General features: G+C 32.1%; 1 pseudogene across 1 annotated transcript; it reads left to right on the forward strand.

The window, feature by feature from the left end:
- Positions 1–766: 766 nt before the first annotated feature.
- LOC143581296 (ribonuclease 3-like protein 3) lies at positions 767–14,755 on the forward strand (annotated as a pseudogene). The gene is made up of 4 exons (XR_013143800.1): positions 767–824; positions 12,475–12,761; positions 14,125–14,271; positions 14,365–14,755. The product of XR_013143800.1 is annotated as a ribonuclease 3-like protein 3 (transcript).
- Positions 14,756–21,180: the final 6,425 nt, after the last annotated feature.

Genomic DNA, 21,180 nt, shown 5'->3' on the forward strand with positions numbered 1-21,180 from the left:
AGTGCAACATCTAGCAAGGTGCAATCGAGATTTCATGTATTACTAACTTAAAGAAAGTTTAAGAAAAACGTATCAAAGAAAGTCAAAGTAGCGGAATTGAATAACTTAGTATGAAGGTGCATAAAAGCATCTCCAACACACGTTTTTTTGGTGTTTTGGATCTCATGTTGAGAAGAGAGGAAGTAGATGCAATTGATGTGGAGTGGAGATGGAGAACAGGCGTTTTTTTTGTTTTTTTAGTTTTTTTGCGTGAAAACGCACAAACAAGTTATGCGAGGGGCGTATTCGGTGCACTTTTAGTCAGGTTTTATTGTGGAAGTGGTAAAGCCGAGGTAGGAATGGACATGGTAACATATGACATTTTTTTTAACTTTTTATCGTGGTAGCTCTAGTTACACCGGTTTGAGCTAAATTAAGTTTAAAATTATGTATTGCATAAATCTTTTTAGACGCGATATTTGCGATGACGGATCTACTTTACAATTAGGAATGAATGGGCCCGCCGTGTTGGGTCATGAACTAACATAAAAAAGTTACCAAATCAAATGACTGCACCTAAAAACCAACAGATCATTTTAAAAGATAAAAGAAATGGGTGAATCTGCTCTTAGGTATCATTAAACCCTAAAAATAATAAAAAAATGATTTTTCTTGTGTATCATGGAAATTCTTTGAAGAAAGGCAAGAATCAAATAATTTTCTATGGTAGAACAAAATATCTTTCATTTCCCCCTCTACTAGATTCTTTTTTTTTAGTTCAAAAGCAATGTTGTTAGGAATGTTGTTAGGTTCGCTTGAAGATGTTTTGAAGCCGCTACCAACAGGTATCATCCCCTTGAACCCCTTTCACGCTCATATCACGTCGAGGTACTGCAGAAGAAAAAACTGCAAAATCCGATCCAATTTATCGAAAGTTTTTATTTATTTATTTAGAAAAGACTGGGAGAAATATATTAGAAAAGAGAAAGTTTAGAAAGAAGCTAGATGACACAAGAAAAAATTACAAGTTTTAAACTTGTTATTGTTTTGTAGACAATGATAACATTATGTGATGTCATGGACACTGTGAGAAGTTAATGGGGGCCAATATTGCAGTCAAACATGAAAGGAAATGGATTTTATTTCTGTGTAAGTTATCATTTGAACCTTTCTGTTTAAACTGTTCAATGGTATTGTAGTATCAGGTCACATGTAAATTATTAATGTCTTAACAAGCATTTTCCATCACATCAACATCATTCTTTTTACTAAAAGAAAACGTAAGTAATGGATCACTCTTTTAACCGTTACCACTTCAAGCCTCATTGGACTTTATTATAAGAAGACTTTATCCACTCTTATAATGCCCCTAAAGTGTCCCATTGCGAATGATCTCATGTGCTTCTTTAACTCGAACTAGTTTTTAAATACTCCGACAACATTTTTTATGACATATTTTTGATTGATTGACTATTCTTTCAATTAAATAGGATTTTAAGCGAAATAGATTAACGTTTTGTTAAACATAACCTAAAATATCTTTTCGATAATAATGATATAATACAAAAACCTAATTACAAAGTAAATGTTGATATTTAATATCAAAAACTTATATTAAAACCTTTGATCATTGAGTTAAAAAGTTATAGAATCTTCTTTAACTATTTGTTTTAAACTTGGTTACAACAAGACAAAGATGTAGAACATGTGATGATTCCAACTGTGAAAAAAACAGATTGTGGTCCTATTATTTAGGAATAGATACCTATGAATCTATGATAGGGGTTTTTTCTTTATATACTCATGTTATGGTATAGCCCGTGTTACATACGGGTGGAAAAACATATTGTAACATCCCCAAAATTTTGATTCAAATTTGACAACTTAGTAAAAGTTGAAAGATCAAAATTATTCTCAAAAATAAGTAATAAGAAAATTTAAAGAAAATAAAATCATTTGATAAGGAAATAAAAACATTCCTTAAATAAAGTTAACATATGTTAAGGATGTGGAATAAGGAAATTCCATCCCACATTGAAAGATGTAAGAAAGTGAAAACATTCCACATGTGTATAAATAAAGAAGTTAAAATCCATCCCGCATGGAAAGTGGTAAAGATTTGGAAGCTCTTTATAAAAAAGTAAAATTTCATAGTAATATTCTTTTATGCCTAGCATGCACCCAGTGGTCCTAACGGAGGGTGCGAAGCACCCGACGCGCATGGGCAATGGGCACAATGTGGCGCTTTGATGGCGCACTTTGCACTTTGCGCGCTCGCATCGTCGCGAGCCGCCTTAGTATTTTTGGACAACTAGAGATAGACCCGGAAGTGACAAGCTAACAAAAGATAATGGACTAAAAGTGAAAAATTGATTTCAAGGACCCATCGCGCTACGCGATGAGTCCAAGGCACAGGTCATTGCGTATCGCGATGGACCTTGATGAGTCAGCGGACACGTGTCAGCTTGTGGTATCGCGATACGCGACGGGATTCCAAGACCCATCGCGTATCGCCAAGGGTTGCGAAATCAGCCTATAAATATGAGGCTCACGGCTCATTCAAAACTCACACCAAACACCTTTCTCTCTCTAGTTTCTCTCTCTATATTTACTCTCTCATTACCTCGGTTTCCGTGCTGACCCAACAATCGTCACCTCGTAATCAGTGCCATACACCGATGAAACCTCGAAGTGCGTGCCACCGAAGATAACCCGAAAATATATCTCGAATTACGTGCACAACACGACGACCACCATATGTCGCCTCGTTTTGCATGCCAAGCATCGTAGTGCGTGCCAAGCTCTGAGCATCTGACAGTTTAAGCCATAGAATGCGATAGAGAGTGGAAGTGCTGCTCGATCAACCTTAGTAATAGAACTTCGAATACCCGTGTAAGGTAGGGGTTCTGCCTAAGTCATTATTTTATTATATGCTTAAACCATAGTCAAGGGTATAGCCCAAACCTTGATCATAATTATAAGCTTTAAATATACAAAGGATTATAGTAATGTTTCTTTACAATTAAGAAATACATAATTTTTCATTCATAAGGATATAGTCAGAATATAGTTTCTTCACAATTAAGAAACATAGCATTTTATATTCATGGAATATAATTAAAATATTGTTTCCTTATGATTAAGAAACATGAGATTTTATATTTAATACTAGCAGTCAATGAATGTTTCTTCTAGAAGAAGAAACATGTTACAGATGTTTCTTCATGAAGAAGAAACTCAACATATAATTTGGTAAATAAATAAAAATATTATATGACTCAATATTTTATTCAAACAAATGATCAATCAATGTTTAAAGCTATCAAAACCAAACTAAGGGTCTTTAGCCAGATCAAGTAATGATCTGGATATTTATATAAACCTATTTTATAATAGGTCAATCATCAATCAATCAATCATTCACAATCAAGGTTTCAAACGAGATCACCAATCATTCAGAACAGACAATCACATGTGAATACGTTAACATTTTCAATCAATCAAAACATATTTTATACTCGATAAGATAAACGGGTGTTTGTCTAACGAGTCAGTCAATGTTTTCATGAGATTATATGTTCTCTAAAACATCATAATACAATATTGACAATAAAAGCAACTCAGACCGAGTACACATGTGTCTGGATCCAAACATAACTGTTCAGTCCATCAATCAATGACCGGGGTGGCCGCAGGCTAACGGCCATAACTAGTTCTCCTTGCATGGGCTATACGCATATAGCTCGGGGGGAACAATGGTGTGTGTGTAGGGAAGTGGTACAAATCCCAGATGTGGTCGTGCATCTGCTGAGTGTACAGAAAACTATTATTGTATTGTAATTGTCATTCAAAATATTTTATAGAGTCATACGTGTTCACCAGCATATAACTGACGTATTTTCCCCACATTTCAGGGAAACATATTAACACAGGTAGCAAGGAACATAATCACTCATGATGATAGACGCTCGAAAGGTATAGATGGCTCAATTTTAAATTATTAAATATTATAAACAAGATTTAAAAATATGATTTACAAATCAAACACTCGGGTATTTATTACCCGAGGAGTTTTCAAATAAATTAATATTATATTCAAACCAAAGTCTTCCATTAAAATAAACTGCAACTCTGATATATTTACAAAACATGTACCAACTATTGGTCATACGCCTAAGCCCTAAGCCGGGGTGTGACACATATCAACAAATCATATAAATATAGACAACATATTCAACCAACACAAATATGTTTCGAGCAAGATGATACTTTTCGGCTGACAAAAGTAATAAAATAATTATTAATCTTAATACAATAGGGTATAAGAGATCAATAAGAAACTTTAAAAATTAAAACCAACATACTACAAATGACATTGTCATTTAGCAATCAAACATACTACAAATGACAAATATTGCTATTAAATAAAAGTAACATACTCAAAAACATTAATAAAAATATATAGGAAGAAAAAAACATAAAGTAATTGTTAACATCATTACTTTATTTAAAATCAATTTCATTATATAATTATTTTTTTATTGTATACATTAATCTTGATATTTATGCGTAATTAAAAATTATTCAAATATTAATTAAATGATAACTGCATCATTTGAAATTAAAAGTACAACTATAATACAATTAATATGTTATAAACAAAATGGATTCATATGTTATAAACAATTACAAAAGTTTAAATAAATATACATATCTGTCTATACTATGAGTTTGACAACAAAACCTTGTCATTTTTCATAATCTACATATATAATATGCAAGTAAACATAAAAGTAACATTTATAAATTTATCTAACAGAACAACGTAATTGGTATACATTCATTCATACGTTTATATAGACATTATTGGTTATAAACTTGGTATTAAACTCTTTTTTATTTGATTAATTTTTAGCTATCACATGGAGCTAATGTTCATATATATTTATCAAATAATTGTATTTGTAAAACAAAGAAAGTGTTATGGTCAAAGACGTCATAACTAATAAATTAATTAGTTGTCAACATATATTGCAAAAACTTATATTCAAAGCGATTTACATATAGAAAAAGTATAAATTGTTTTGAAGTTGGCAAAATATAATATCATTAATTATACTTATATCATTTTGGTCGAATGATAGTTAGTTATCACAATATTTGAAATCATTCTTAAAATACATAAATCTTTATAACAATATCATTAGTGTAATTAAAATAAATTTGAATTTAAATAATTTAATTTGACTTCCATATGTACTCGGGTCTTTTGGAAATCGTTAATAATTTGACTTCTAAAATTAAGTAATTTAATTTGACTTCCACAATTAAGTAAATGGAAATCAAATTGTAAATTAATTAATTACCTTAAATATCTTTAAACAAAAATCATATGTCATAAATTGAATTAAAGTTAATTAATTTGCAATGATTTACGTGAACTTAAATGTTGGTTATTACATTTTTCATTTAATAATGGTTACCATACCAAAAAACTTACCAAATAAAAACTAATATTTAATAAACGATTATATGAATAAAATACATTTAATATTAATCATAAATAATATATAGATAATATAAAATTGTGAATCACCAAAGGAACTTCACTTAATACAAGTAACTTTTGAAGAAATTTTTAAATAGAACTTGACCAATAATCAAAATCATGGAAATATGAAAATAAGTGAAAATCATGGAAACTTAATTATTGTATTTATGTAATTAAAATCATGGAAATGCATCGAATATAGAAAATATAATGTAAATGCTTATTTGCAATAAATTATTATATTGCAAATCTTGTAATTAAAATCATGGAAACTTTATAACTTATTTATTGAGTTTTCCAAATATAACGTAATTGGTTATATATAGAAAATATAGCGTATCTTACAATATAATAACAAAATAATGTTTAAGTCAAATATATTGAAATATAAAAATAGTAAGGTGTAAATGTTATTATTACTGTCAAAATAAGATGTAACAACTAATTAGAAAAGATAATAAATTAATAATAACAAAATTAATAAATTTATAATAATTATTATAAATTATAGAGATTATCATTAATAAATAGATAAATATAAGATCAAATAAATTTTTCTTTAATACATTGGTTCTGATTAAAATATATTAAATGGACTTTGACCAACAACAATATATGGTTGATTATATAAAAATCAAATAAATTACATGAATTGCGAAAAATAAATAAATACATGAATAATAACAAAAATGTACATCAATATTAAACAAAAAATAAGATATTTTATCAACAAATCTTCAACCCACGAAATTAGCTATATCAAGTTAGGAACATAACCTAAAATGAGAAAATTAAATATTAATATTAATATCACATAATAAACAAATTATCAATTATGGGAGATTTGAATTATGTAAACAAATGTAAAATTGATGTTCTAATTGATAACCAGAATATTTGAATCGCGTTACCGGAAAAACGAAATAGGGATAATTTTCCATTGTATCTTCGATTTTAATATATAACCTAAAAAGATTATAAGAAATTCATATAATAATTAATATAAATACAAACAAAAACGGAAAACAAAAATCTTACCGGAAACTTTATCGGAAAACCGTAATAACTTCAAAAATATCAATTCAATCTTGGATTTTAATATACTAAGAGATTATTACAAAATCATATACCAATTAAAATAAATATAAAACCATATCGGAAAACCTTACCGGAAAAAGATATAACCTTGCCGGAAAAACATATACCAATTAGAGTATAGTATATAACCTTACCGGAAAACGATTAATCCCGATCTACATTACCGGAATATAAAAGATGGTGGATGATGGAGTTAGTAAGCCGAGAGAGAGAGAGGGAAGGAGGGAGGGAGGGAGAGAGAGAGAGATTAAAATAATTAAAGTGGAAAATCTTAAGGTTTAAATATAGTGTGTGAGATGATTTGGCAATAATATGCAATGTTTTCAGACCCGGCCCGGACATCGACCCGGAAGCCTTGCCGGGTCAAAGGTCGGACCGACCCGGGAGGGCGGACCGGTGTTTGACCCGGATGACATAATATATAATTTAAATATATAAATATAATATATATATATATATATATATATATATATATATATAGGATGAGTATCATTACAGAACCCTTAAATTATTTAAGAACTTGAAAGAACTCTTGAAAACTAACATTTTTTATAAAAATTTTTGTATGTTAATATTAGTTGAGTGTAGCTTTATCATTTTTTTATATCTATATTTACGATTACAATTTTAAAAATTAGTTTTTATACATATTTATGTTTTGTTTTACACCTATGTAAATTTGTTAGTACATAAATTTTACACATATGTAAACTTGTTATTTATATATGTAATCAAAATTTTATATATAAACTATGATAAAACTACTCTTAAATAATGTTAGTATATAAATTTTTTTTTTAAAAATGTTTGGTTGTTTAGAGTTCCCAACAATTCTTAACTTTTTTGGAGTTCTTAAATGAGACCAACCCTATATATATATATATATATATATATATATATATATATATATATATATATATATATATATAGAGAGAGAGAGAGAGAGTTAAGTGTCATTTTAGTACCTGTGGTTTGGTCAACTACGCAACTTTAGTACCTATTCTTTATTTTGTGCAAATGGCTACCTCAGTTTCAAAAAACATGTAATTTTAGTACCTTTTTTAACCCCGTTAATTTTCCTCCGTTAAGTCATGGGTATTTGGGTAATTTCATTTATTATATTTGTTTCTATTTTCTTTTAACATCATTTCTCCTTTTTAATTGATAAAACCCTAAATTACCTAACACATTCTTCTTCAAATCCCCCTTACCAAACAATCTGGTCCTTCAAGTAATTGAGAAACAAGAGCAATCTGGTCCTTCGATAAAAACCATAAATGGAAACCGTCAATCCAGTCCTTCAGATCCCCTTTCCAATCATACATCCACCACTGTGACAACCGCCGTCGCCTCCGTCAAAAGCATCACCCTACCAGACCATTATCACCATTGGCGTACAACTTCACCGGCTCCGCCACATACGACAACAACCGGCGACAGGGTTGCCCAGAGGTTTGGTCTGCGACGACGACAAAGGCCGTTAAGCCGATGACACCTTGTGACTGTTGTCTCAAACAAACAAATGGGAGATAACTGGCGAAGCTAGAGGAAGAAACAACATAAATGGAAGAGTGGTGAATGAAGAGAGAGAGAAGCTAAATGAGTTCAATTCATGAAGTTTAGATAAATAAACACATAGCAACTACCAGGGACACCCATCACGAGAGAGAAAATGGGAAAAGAAAAATAAAATAATGAAATTACTCAAATACCCTAATTTAAATTATGAAATTACCCAAATACCCATGACTTAACGGAGGAAAATTAACGGGGTTAAAAAATGTACTAAAATTGCATGTTTTTTGAAACTGAGGTAACCATTTGCACAAAATAAAGAATATGTACTAAAGTTGCGTAGTTGACCAAACCACAAATACTAAAATGGCACTTAACTCTCTCTCTCTCTCTCTCTATATATATATATAATCTAAATATTTTCTTTTGTAGTAATTTTCATTGTTTAATATTTTGTGAAGATTCTGTTGGACATGCACTAATATACATAGGATTTATTTCCATTTTTGAGTTAATTTCCGTTGTCCACTTCCAATACAATGTGCTTTTTCAATATATAGGATATATTTTTCATTCTAAAGATATCAAGATAGCTTAGTTGGATGGTTTGTGTGCTATGTATTAAGACTTTCATCTCGCTCAAAGCCCAGGTTCGAATCCTAGTCCACGCAACTAATTTTTGATTTATTAAAAAAATGTTTGATGACTTGGCAATGATGTGACATTGATGTGGAAAAGCTAGTTGAATGACATGTGGACAATTGATGTGGAGAGGCTAGTTGAATGACATGTGTACAAATTGTATTTGCTTTAATAGTATATAAAGATGATATGCACTTGCATGAAAGAGCAAAGTGTAAATAGTTGAGCTAGGGCCGGGTTAGAGTCACCTCATTTGAGCTTAAAATAAAAATAAAATAAAAAACTCATTCAGAAACACCGTTAAAGATGAAACCCATCATTATATAAACTTTTTAAGTTAGGTTTTAAACATGAGATCTTAAAGATGTGCGATTGAACCAAAGGCAACGCCGGAGCCATAAATTTTTGTCTATGGTTCAGGATTTTTCGGTCTTCGATGTTTTTCCAACGTCAAAGTTTTTGGGCCCAGATGGGTCAGATCGATCATTCGGCCAAATAATTAAAATGCAACATCACTACCATAACAAAAGTGCATCGTCACCATTAAGAAAATACACGGTCATATTAAATAAAAAAGTTTACATGAATGCTCTAAAATTAAATGGCATGTACTCAAAATATCACAAAAAACGACAACATGCTAGCAGAAGAAAATGACATCGTTCTCTCTCTAAAATTCAAGTTTTTGTTTTTTTCACCGGCAAATGGTGAAATGTTTGCAGAGATTTTGTGGCACTAGGTTCGCTCGCTAACAAGAATGAGTTCGCTCGTTAAATCGTACCTATATGTTATATATAAAACCAAAAACGGACCGGGTTCGGCCAAACCTGGTGAGTTGTATGTAGCTTCACCACTGACCAAAGGCCAATTGCTCACCTCCACGGCTCCACCCACCTAAACTCCAGATATAGGTCTAGTCTAGTGCTCAAAAGGCTCCAATGAATTCCACATGAGTCCTTGTTTTCTCCAACTGAAAGTAGACTTCTTAATGTCATTAAAATTCTCTTGCACGATTTGTTAAACCCTTTAAGCACAAGTTCGTACCTATTCTTTCATAATTCCCAACACACGTCATGTAGACAATAGAGAGCCAAACCTGACGGGTCTTGATGTCTATCCTTGCCTTTGAGATGTGCAATAAAAGTGCCTTAACTGAGTTATTTCATGCAATTGCAAGCACAACATTCCCACCGACGTTGTTCCACTTTTCTCCAAATATCAGTAGCAACTTTACAAGAATAGAAAACAAGACTTGCATCATCTACCCCCAACGAACATAATTTGCAACCAACAAATTGTAAATGTACCTCTTTGTGCATCAATTTTATTATAATGGTACCGATATTGCAACAATCTCCACATGAAACAGGACACCTATAGAATTACACACGTAAACCAACCAAATTTTTTTACTTGTGAATCCTCCACACCATTACGTGTAGATTTCTACTTAAAAGTTTCAATGTGAAGATACCCCATGATTCCTTACTCCATCAACAACCATCCTAACCCGATGAAATTTTGTTTTAACATTTGTCGAGAGATTCTTAACATTCACTTCCAAATTGTCAAAAAGTCTCCTTGTGCCCTTTTATATAACCCTATCTGTCACAACTCACAAGACACGTCTATTTGCATTCAATCTCAAATAGCTTAGACACATGCTCATTAATGGAAGTCTTAGCTAAACATCTCTCCAAAAAAAATTTTCTTATGAAATCCTATATTCCATTTAAAAATGTGTTCGTGTAATGTAATACATTACGAATTTTTGACCAAGTACCCAAGTTCTTTCGGTTTAATGATATTACACCAAGCAATTCAATGTGTTTTCCATTCGCTTCTATTTCCACCACAAAAAAAGTTATTCCTTATTTTCTCAAGCTCTTCAATGAGAGATTTAAGCACCAAAAACGTGTAGGAAAAAATACAAGGAGAAACTCCCAAGCACCGATTTGACCAATGTCAATCTCCCACAAAATGAGAGTGATTCAACTATTCAAGTGTTAAGTTTATTGCTAAACTTTTCGACTATTGGTTTCCAATGTTTCACCAAGGCCATATTTAACTTGATACTAACGGTAATGCATGGTACAACCTATCCTCATAGAGTCACAGTCGAATTGACTACCGTGGGTTGAGCGGGAGGGTGGGTATAAACTATAAAATGCCTTTTGAGTTAACATTACAAGTCTAAGGGTGTTACCCATATAGTTACCCCACAAGGAAAACCACTTCATTCGTTGGTTAATTATTAGTGGCATCCCGAAAACATTCAGGTTGAAATATGGCTTTCAAATTTAATTTTGATTTAGTGGATGTTGCCAAAGGGAGTGATATGCCATATATACACATAAAAGAGAATAAACTCATATATATCCATCTATACTCTCTAATAAAATACTATAAGTTTTGTCACTTGTCACTCATACATTAAACCTCACATTTTTAAACAAATTTATAATAGCAAAATAATACTTTGCATTCTTAAAATATATGCTTCAAAATTTGTTAATTCAATATTACTTCCTATTTTTTTCAAACATTTGATACTTATAATTATCTTTTACTTTAAAATTGTTTTAAAAACTATTGTATAACGACTGTATTACCAGTGTTTAACGAGTTTATTGTTTCTTGTATACTGATTATTTATTAAATATTGTATTTTTAAGAACTACTCGTGTAATACACGGGCCTCAAACTAGTAATGACATAGACAAATAGAGCTTTTAGACATGTTTGCTAATTCATGAACAATATCGATACATTTCGATCGGAAACGCGTCATGAGAAAAAGAAGGATTCGAATTAATCGATATGTTTATCGAAACAAACAAAAAGGAAACAAAATACGAGACCTAAATCATTGATCAACTAAGCCCTCTTAAAAACTTTCTTGAAAAAAACCTCTCTAATGTAAATACCATAAAATAATATTTAATTCTATTTAATGAAGATTTCATTCCAAAACTAGATTTTATTTTAGAAATTTGATGCAATCACTAAATGATGATCCGACTTAATTCTAGATTCTACTAGAATCTTTACAAAAGTCATATTATTTACTTCTCTTCAATGAAAGATTGTTTTTTCCATAATATATCCTACACTTTTATTCTTCTTTTCCAACTACTAACAAAATTTTTCAAATAGGCTACCAGTAAAATTAGTTACATTAAGATACGCTCGTATTTTGATCCGTTAAAAACTCTCATTTAAGGCTAACACCCATAAACACTCGCCTGAATGCATAACAATATGATGAGTTAAAACTTAAAACCCGTTTAGTTCAATGATCCGAATAGTGAAAGCCACTTACTCGTCTAGTTTCTTATCATCACTCTGATGACTCTAAAACTAAATATTATGGACAGAATCGAACCTGAGTTACATGAAACATCAATTCTCTCCCTTACCACTTCACCATAAACTCATTAACAACCAAAAAAGTTTTTAAACTAAACTTTTTTTGGAACGACCAACTAAGTAACGTCGGATACTCCGTACGCGGCCCCCGTTGTCTAAAGGTAGCCTGAGCCGGCCACGAGTCCGGCGGACGGAGCTCCTAGCGGTCCACCTATTGAGGGATTCCCCGAATAAAACCCGACCCCACGCCCGCCAAAAGGCACGACAACGAGGATCCTGTAAAACCGGGTGAGGTCAGGACTCGAACCCTGGCTAATCAGTCATCCCTCACGAGTTCAAAAACAAACAGCTCTTGACCGAAGCCTTCACAGATGCTTCGTACATGTCAGACGAGTCTATATCGTACGAGCGCCTTGAGTATTTAGGTGACTCCGTTTTGAACCACTTGATTGCTAAACTGCATTATACTCTCTATGAGAATATGGCTCCTGGTGAGTTGACTCGGCTCCGAGCCGCTAATGTTGACACTGAGGCGCTGGCTCGAGCCGCGCTCAGGTATGGGTTGCATAAGTATTTACGCCACCGGAAACCACTTCTTGATGGACAGGTAAGTTTTTTATTATTATTATTATTATTATTATTATTATTATTATTATCATCATCATTGTTTTGAAGATAATGCTCTGTTTTGGATCTATAGGTTTAATATTAAAGTTTGATCACTTTTTCACAAATCTTTTTTGTCACTTTTATTCCGTGATCCGTTTTAATTGGGTAGGAAGCCAACATAATAAATATTGTTTTATTTTATTTGGCTAACTGATAATGATTCTATACTCCTGGTAACCAAGTTCGTGTTGTGTTTTGTTTTTACTTTTTTAACGGACAATAAATATAAAATTGTCTACTACGAGATGACTCAATGACAAAAGACCACTGCTAACTTGCCCAACTCAATTGTACAGAGTGTTTAAGCGTCAGGGCAGGGTAGTCGACAGCCACAGACCCAACACCCCGCTAGGCCCAAACTTTTCTTTTTCCGAAAAACTTATATGCATTTTTATCAAAAAAAATATATGTATAATCGATGTTTTAACACAATTAGATAACCACTAGTTTGGTCTAGTGGTAAAAGTGTATGACATCTAACCAAAAGGTTGTGGGACAATTTTAAGCTTATTTTTATACAAAAGTTTTTTACACAACTCAAATCATAATCAAGTAAGCTCATTAAAAATTAAATTGTTTAAACCCAACAAATGTTACTTTTACTTAAGGCCCAAAATTTTTTTTCGCCTTTAGCCCAAATTTTTTTTTTTTTGCCTTCTCGGAGCCGGCCCTGTTAAGCGTCTCCAAGTTATCTCCAGTTTTGAGAAAAACCCACCCGAATGACTCAGGATTGAACCGGAGATCACAAATATCCCGGTCTTCCTTCATTGAGTCACTCATGCCCTCCTAAAGTGTTGTCTGTGGAGATTCAACATATGTCTCTATTGAGGAACCGAGACTACTACTACACCACATTTCAAATGACTTGTGTTTTGTTTAAACACTCATATTTCATATTCATATGTTAATTTTATATACATATTATTCACATAATACTCATGTATTTGTTTTGTTTTATACTTAAATTTTTTGCTTTAAATTTATATGATAAGTTTAGAAAAGTAATTAAAACAATTAAAATCATTTAATGAATAAACAACAAAAAATGAACAAAAACGGATGTACGTAAATGAACACATTAACGAATGTTCACAAACACAATTAAATAAACATGGCCTCTATTTGTGTTCATTCATTTAGTTAATCAGATGAAATTCCTTGTTAATGTTCGTTCATTTATCAAACAAACATACTTACAAACGTTCGGTTCGTTTACAGTTCCCTAGTTTTAAATATTGTTAAGTGCTTTAATTCAGGGACCAATTTTTCATGTGAATAATATTTGTTTGTTACAAAAACAGATTCAAGAATTCGTGGAAGGTATTGTGGAGTACCCTACACACTCTCATGGTATGATTGATCCACCAAAAGTCCTTGCTGATATATTCGAGTCTTTGATTGGTGCGATCTTTCTGGATACAGATTCATCAATGGATGATACCTGGAAGGTAATAAGTAATAACATACTGCATTTAATTTCAATATTACGCATTATTTCGATTTGTCTAATTTATTATGGATTATAAACTCGGTTGTTACAGGTTGTCGAGCGTTTGTTGCAGCCGTTAACCACACCAGAAAACTTGATGCAGCATCCGGTGGCTAGGTTTAATGAAGCGTGCCAGAAGAGTGGTCTCAAACCGCAGGCGATTGATGTGGAGTAAAACCGGGCAGATTGAGATTTATATAGATAATGAGATGATTGGGAGGGGGAGTTATAAGTTAAAGAAGATAATCGCTGTGAATAGAGCAGCGGATGATGCGTACAAGAATCTTTTCGGTGGTAAAGGTGGTTGCATCGGTGCTTGACCGAACACCATTTTTGTATCAAATTAAACGAGCTTTTCCCTGTGTGGTTACAAAGGAAAAAGCTCGTTTATTTTGGAACGAAGAGGGTTATTGCGTTATTGTGTTCTGTTTGTTATGTTTTTGCACAGACTCTTGTTATTTGGTTTATTTGATCATACTTCTTATCATTTTACTTGCTATAAGTTGAAGTTGAATCCATTTTGCTAATGTTTATATATGTTTTCATCTTTTCCATGAATTAGTTTGTGTTTAGCATTTACAAATATGCTTAATTAAATGTCAAAACCGGTAGGATTTAGTTTAGAAACAAATATATTAAGCCTATTAAGTATTTTTAAATAATAATATCATATGATGTTCGTACCAAAGTGATACGTGTGTGATGGTATATAAAGTTAAAAAAAGTTGAAGCTATATTTTACATAAATCTTCTTTCACGTGATTATGTAATGATGTAATGCTCGAATCTATGACCCACTTTTCTTTATTCATATTTAATTTAGAAATTGTTGTTAAAATTATGCCTGGATGCAAATTGATTCATGATTAATCGATAGTTCTTACTTCACCGACCAACCGATAGTCGATTAATCATTATTTAGTCAAAATTGGTAAAAATTAAAAGTTTTATATAGAAAATCTGGTATATATATAAATTCCAATCCGATCAATCCTGATTAATTGTTTTTCCCACCGTCAGACTATTGTCTAGCAATTTCTATAACACCAGCTATATATGCACATCTCACTTTGCTAATTAACAAGAAAAGTAACAATTCTGGTGATGATATCTGACTATAAATTAAATGCAATCTGATCGTCTTATTAAACAGGATAAACTATAAAAACCTAGTCACAAATTTTTTAATGCTTATTACTAACATTAAACACTAACGTTAAAAATGAAAGCATTGTTAGGGCGTGCGTAACGGCCCCACCTAGGATGAAGGCGTCGCCCAACACCAAAACAGATGGGTTGTGATCTGGCGCTGGGGGCGACAGCGTTAGGCAGGAAAACGTTGTGTAATAATTGCCAAGGGCCAATCAAATGCATACACATCAAACCTTTTTTATAACTCTTTTGCATTATTTAATTTTCATGTTACATTTTTTAAAAATGTTTTTCACCTTTGGTTAGAAAAAGATAGATGAAAAACTTATGATAATGTTGTACATGGTTCCGATTGTGGTCCTTTCGTTTTAGGAACAAATAAGGAAACTGGAGGGTTATTTGTCACATGGAATACTGTATGTACTTCCAAGTGAAGACAAAAAAAATGATGTTGGTTTTGGGTTAACCACTTGAAGAGCAAAACTCACCTATTTATAAGGCTTGGAAGCGGAGCATGTTTATGCTTGCTCGTTTAATATTAACCGAACAAACAATTAAACACGAACAATAATGAACACGGTTTTCTTGTCGGTGTTCATTTGTTAAGAAAAGAGCGTGTTCATGTTCATTTGTTAATTAATAGTATAAATGAACGGTTCACGGAGGTACTAACTGATCATATATGAACAAACATAATCAAGAGAACGCGATTAAAAGTAAATGTGAACATCATTTGTTGGATCTAAAAAAGTTATAAGAATAAATAAATGTACGAACTTAATAAACATGCATTATTGATCATTAACATATACAAACGAGCATAAATAGACGTAAATGAATGAACTATCATGAATATAAATAAACGAACGAGACATGTACTATATTCACAAAATCTTAATGCACCTTTTGAGTTGTTTTAGCCTAGCTACTGATTAGAGGTTTTCGTTTTGGTTTTTATATATTCGGCTTTTAATAAAAAAATATATAGATTTGAGGAATATAAACTGATCATATCATGTGACGCAATGACGAACATACCAAAACTTGAGCCATAAATATTTTGGCATTCAAGTAAAAACATTTTGGGCCTATTCTGTGTGGAGTTGTGGACTGCCAAACACGGTTTTACTAAGCCCAAATTTTATACTATAATTAGGCTTAGAGTGGGCCCTAAGACTTTTTATTAAATACTTTTATTTTTTATTTTAAAATAGGGATATCGGTTTTTAACTCTCAACTTTCCCTCATTGGTAGAAAAAACTCCCAACTTTCGATTTGTCACCTACCACTCTCAACTTTCACCATATTTTCTTATACCACTCCTCGTCTAAATGAACACTAACCTCGTTGATGTTTTGGACTAAAATGTCATACAAATTAGTTGAGGGGGTAAAATAGAATTTTTTATTTTTAACACACATAAGCTACCGGAGAGAGAAAGAGATTGTCAATCAAAGAAAGAAAAAGTCGATGAGAGGGAGAAATATGGTCTGCCATGTTTTCCGGTGACGATCTGGTCTGGCTTCCCTGTTCTTTGATGAACTCCCAATACAACGACAAGACGGGGACGGTGGAAATTGTACAACCTCAACAACCTTTATTTCCGGCGACCTCGTTTTTCCCGGCGAATTTGAGTTTTCCGGCTAACTCGTCTTTCAGAAAATGGAGATGGTTCAGAGGTATAGACGGGTGATGGATATCATGAAGATTGTGCACCGGTGGAGATATGATGAAGATGGTGCTCGTCAGAAACCTGCAACTTGTTTTTCCGGCACGTAGGCGATCCCGGAAGGTGGCTGGGTGAGACACTGGTGGTGGCGGGGGCAGGGGTTGCGGTTTTGGGGCGGTGGGCGGTGAAATAATGGACATGGTGTTCGCTGGAAACCTGTAACTTGTTTTCCGACTGGTAAAGGATTACTTCAAATTGTAGATGGGTTCGTGTTGAACCAGAGGTGTAGTGGTGATGGTAATAGATGAGGATGGAGTGGTGATGCTTGATCTAGGGTTGATTGGAGGCAAATTTGGTATATGTTAAACAATTTAATTTTCTTTTTCATCCCCTCAACTAATTTGAATAACATTTTTAGTCTAAAACATTAACGAGGTTAGTGTTCATTTAGACGGTGAATGGTACAGAAAAATAGGGTGAAAGTTGGGAGTGGTAGGTGACAAATCGAAAGTTGAGAGTGTTATCTACCAATGAGAGAAAGTTAGAAGTATTAAAAACCAATATCCCATTAAAATAAAAGGGTATTTTGGTCATTAAACACTCGATTAACAAAATAAGTTAACCTTCATCCATTTCAGGGATCAAGGGTTAGGTGTGTGCACAGTTTGGTTTAGTTTGGTTCAAGTAATGGCATTGACCGAAACCATAACAGGATACTTCAATTATTAAAAACAATATTAGTTATTAGCAATTAATTCGGTTTAGTTCGGTTAATTAACCGCTAAACCCAAGCTTTTAACGCAGACTACATTTTTGTTAACATTTGTTTACTAAAATCAAAACCATGAACATAATAAACAATTAGGTTGTACACATTACTTCCAAAATATACATAAAGGATTACCCGTGAACTTAGTTTTAATTTTTAATAGGTGAAAAGCTAACTATTGAGACACTATATAAGAAAATAAATGCAATTTAAAGTTACTATCATCGAAACGAATTAATATGCGTTACTAATAGAATGAAATAACGACGATCAGTTATACAATGGTTAAAGAAAGTTGGATAAATATCATTTGAAGTATTGAAACATAATATCATTAGAAGACGATGATTGTTAAGGATAAAAGTAATGGTTAATCGGTTAGGTTCGGTTGTGTTTGGTTATTTAAAAATGGTTAACTGAAACTAAACCCGAACTGAAAAATTGATTATAAAAAGATGTCTATATACATCCAATACATTTATATTATGACGGATTACTGATTTTAGCGTCAGGGGTCATCAAAGGGCTCCAGTTTTGGGTTATCTAACGAGTTTAATGTGCTTCAACTTGGATCTAATCTCAGGAGCACTATGAACGACTTAACATGACAACCCGATCAATGTTAGTGTAACTACACTTGCCAACATTAGTAGTTCTTGAAAAGTAATTAGAGGCATCACGTAATGTCAAATGCTAAGTATTTAGGTGAAAGAGACTTTAAACTAATAGTTTCAACTTTAAAACTTTTTGCTAAGTACTTGATAAGATATGAAGACATGGTTCACTCACAATGAACCATCATCGTCTAGTAAGACAATAGGGTGTTTGGTATTATAATTCCATACCAAGTTGTTCTCTGTAACAAAAAGAATTAAAATTATTGCATGCTTACGTGATGGGACCATATAGCATTATTATTATTATTATTGTTGTTATTATTATTATCAATGAATGGAGATATAAGACTTGTGAAAGACGCATCACCACCACAAGTGTGGTGTATAACGTACATCTTAATGTTTTTTCTTTCAATGCACAATTGCTTCACTTTACGATCCTAGAAATTAGAGGTCGAAAATGAAAGAGGGGAAGGTTAGGCAACGGGTTTAACGGGTAACACCTCTTTTCATTTTGTATAAAGTACAATGTATATGATTAAATGTCAAGCTTTTAGATCAGCCTTATATTTCACTATATCAGTCTTTTAATAATTTCATTAAGAGACTGCATATGAATCAGTCAATGTAGAGTACGTTATGTTCACTTAAAAAACACTTTAATGGTTCATGGAGCAGCTTAATAAGTTAGGTCTCTTAATAACTCGGCGCAAGGTTACCAAATAGCCCCTATATGTTTCTACTTATATAGTAGATTATGCGTCTTTAAGTTAAATTTCTTTTTTCTTTCGTTCAAGAGTTTGTATGATCAGTCAGAATCGGTCAATTAATCTCTCATTTATAAAAGTGTTGTTTTGTGGTGTATCAAATACATGCATCCATTAATTGGATACGAGTCAAGAGTACAAAAGGGATGATTAATGTACCTAAATATGTGTGGTTATAAGAAATTAATATATTTAATATATGATAATTATTCTAAGGAAAAAATCCATTGCAAAAATGAAGCATCTTATTTGGAGAATCAGACAATCGGGTTCTCAAGTAGAGAAAACGAAGCAGGTGTTTTTTTATACGAAAAACAAAAAAGAGTTGCGAAAACACCCGTAATAGAGAGGAGATGGATGAAAGCTAGATGAAATAGGATCATATCCGCTTTCAAATCATTAATTTAAAACGTTGCCCTGGATCATTAACGGATGAATCATCACAAATATTAACTTGCCAACATGCACGGAAAAACACTTAAGGAAACTTTATTCGAGATTTAATAACCCATCAGTAATTACATGTATTAGCAATAAGCCTTACATTCAAATTTTCTCTTATATATGTTATTCGGATTAGCGAGCAGATAAATAAATATATAGACGTCCTTAAGATATATTTATTGTGAGTTCTAATAGATAGCAAAGTATTGAAAAAATTCAATATATCCTTTTGTAGTTAGGTAACTTGTCTCCTCAATGGTGACGAATCCCCGTTAAAAAATTTGTTTGGTAAGGTACGTACCTCCTTTGCCGATGGACGATTCAATTTTAGGATAAGAATGAGACGTGCTTGCAAAAAGTACTAGTAGCCATAGTCTTATACTCAATAGTAAATATATGTCTCAAACCTTTCTCAATACTTGTTGGATAAATAAAATGCAATTACCCATTGGAAGTATCTTATAAATATAGGTTAGTTTTTAGAAATCTCTCGTTGGAATTTTCAAATAGTTTTTCTTTACGAATTTAAATTTGGTATATTGAATTTTAATAATTTAACATATGATTCACTGAATTCATATTATCACTTTGACCACTAAAAATATGAACATTCATTTTCATTTTCACGGACAATCCTAGAAACATAATAATTATGAATTTATATTTAATTCTAGCTTAATTTCGCTAACAAGGGTGATTATGAACTAAATAGGGAGATATACTAGCGAAATCAGGTGGAAATCAAATGTAAAGCGAGTGTAAACTAATGTTGATCATGACACTTAGACTACTAGTAGCCTAATTAAAAATCAAGTGGAAATTTCACTTTCATTGTTCTTAGCCACAAAAGTAAAAATTTGTTAGTATGAATTTTTATCGGTTAATAAACCATAGTTTGAATTATTAATAATCTTGTTTCCCTTTAAATTTGTATAACCTTATTATTCAAGAAATTAGTGATTAATTCACTAGATTAATATAGTATGATATTATATATAAAATGTTTATGAATTATGGGTATGATTCAGGTAAATAACTAAGCATGCACATCTAGGGTAGCCAGGGTCGTGTATCACCTAATAGACATGTATGCTACATTTGGGAAAATTTCAGATGTAATTACATATTCTCATCCCGTTACCGCATAATGTCAAAGATATAAGTTCTTTGTTTTAATTGTGGCAGGACGGACAACCAAAGAGGTATTATGAAGTATTAATTTAAACTAGTGGTATTCAACCTATGCTCTCCGACGAAGACGTGACAGGAATGCGGTTAATATTAGTTCGGTTCGTTATGGTACCTGTACAATATTTGCATATTATAGAGTAACCAAAAAAGTAAAACCAAAAAAATAAAATCATAATATGGCCAATAGGATATCTACATGTTTCTTGTTTGTTGTGGCGGCTACTCGGGTTTGCACATCCAATCGCTACCACGAAAAAAT

This window comes from Bidens hawaiensis, unplaced genomic scaffold (assembly GCF_021521415.1).
Source record: "Bidens hawaiensis isolate Kalapana, Puna unplaced genomic scaffold, B.hawaiensis_p1.1 tig00030851_1, whole genome shotgun sequence".
NCBI classification, from domain to species: Eukaryota; Viridiplantae; Streptophyta; class Magnoliopsida; order Asterales; family Asteraceae; genus Bidens; species Bidens hawaiensis.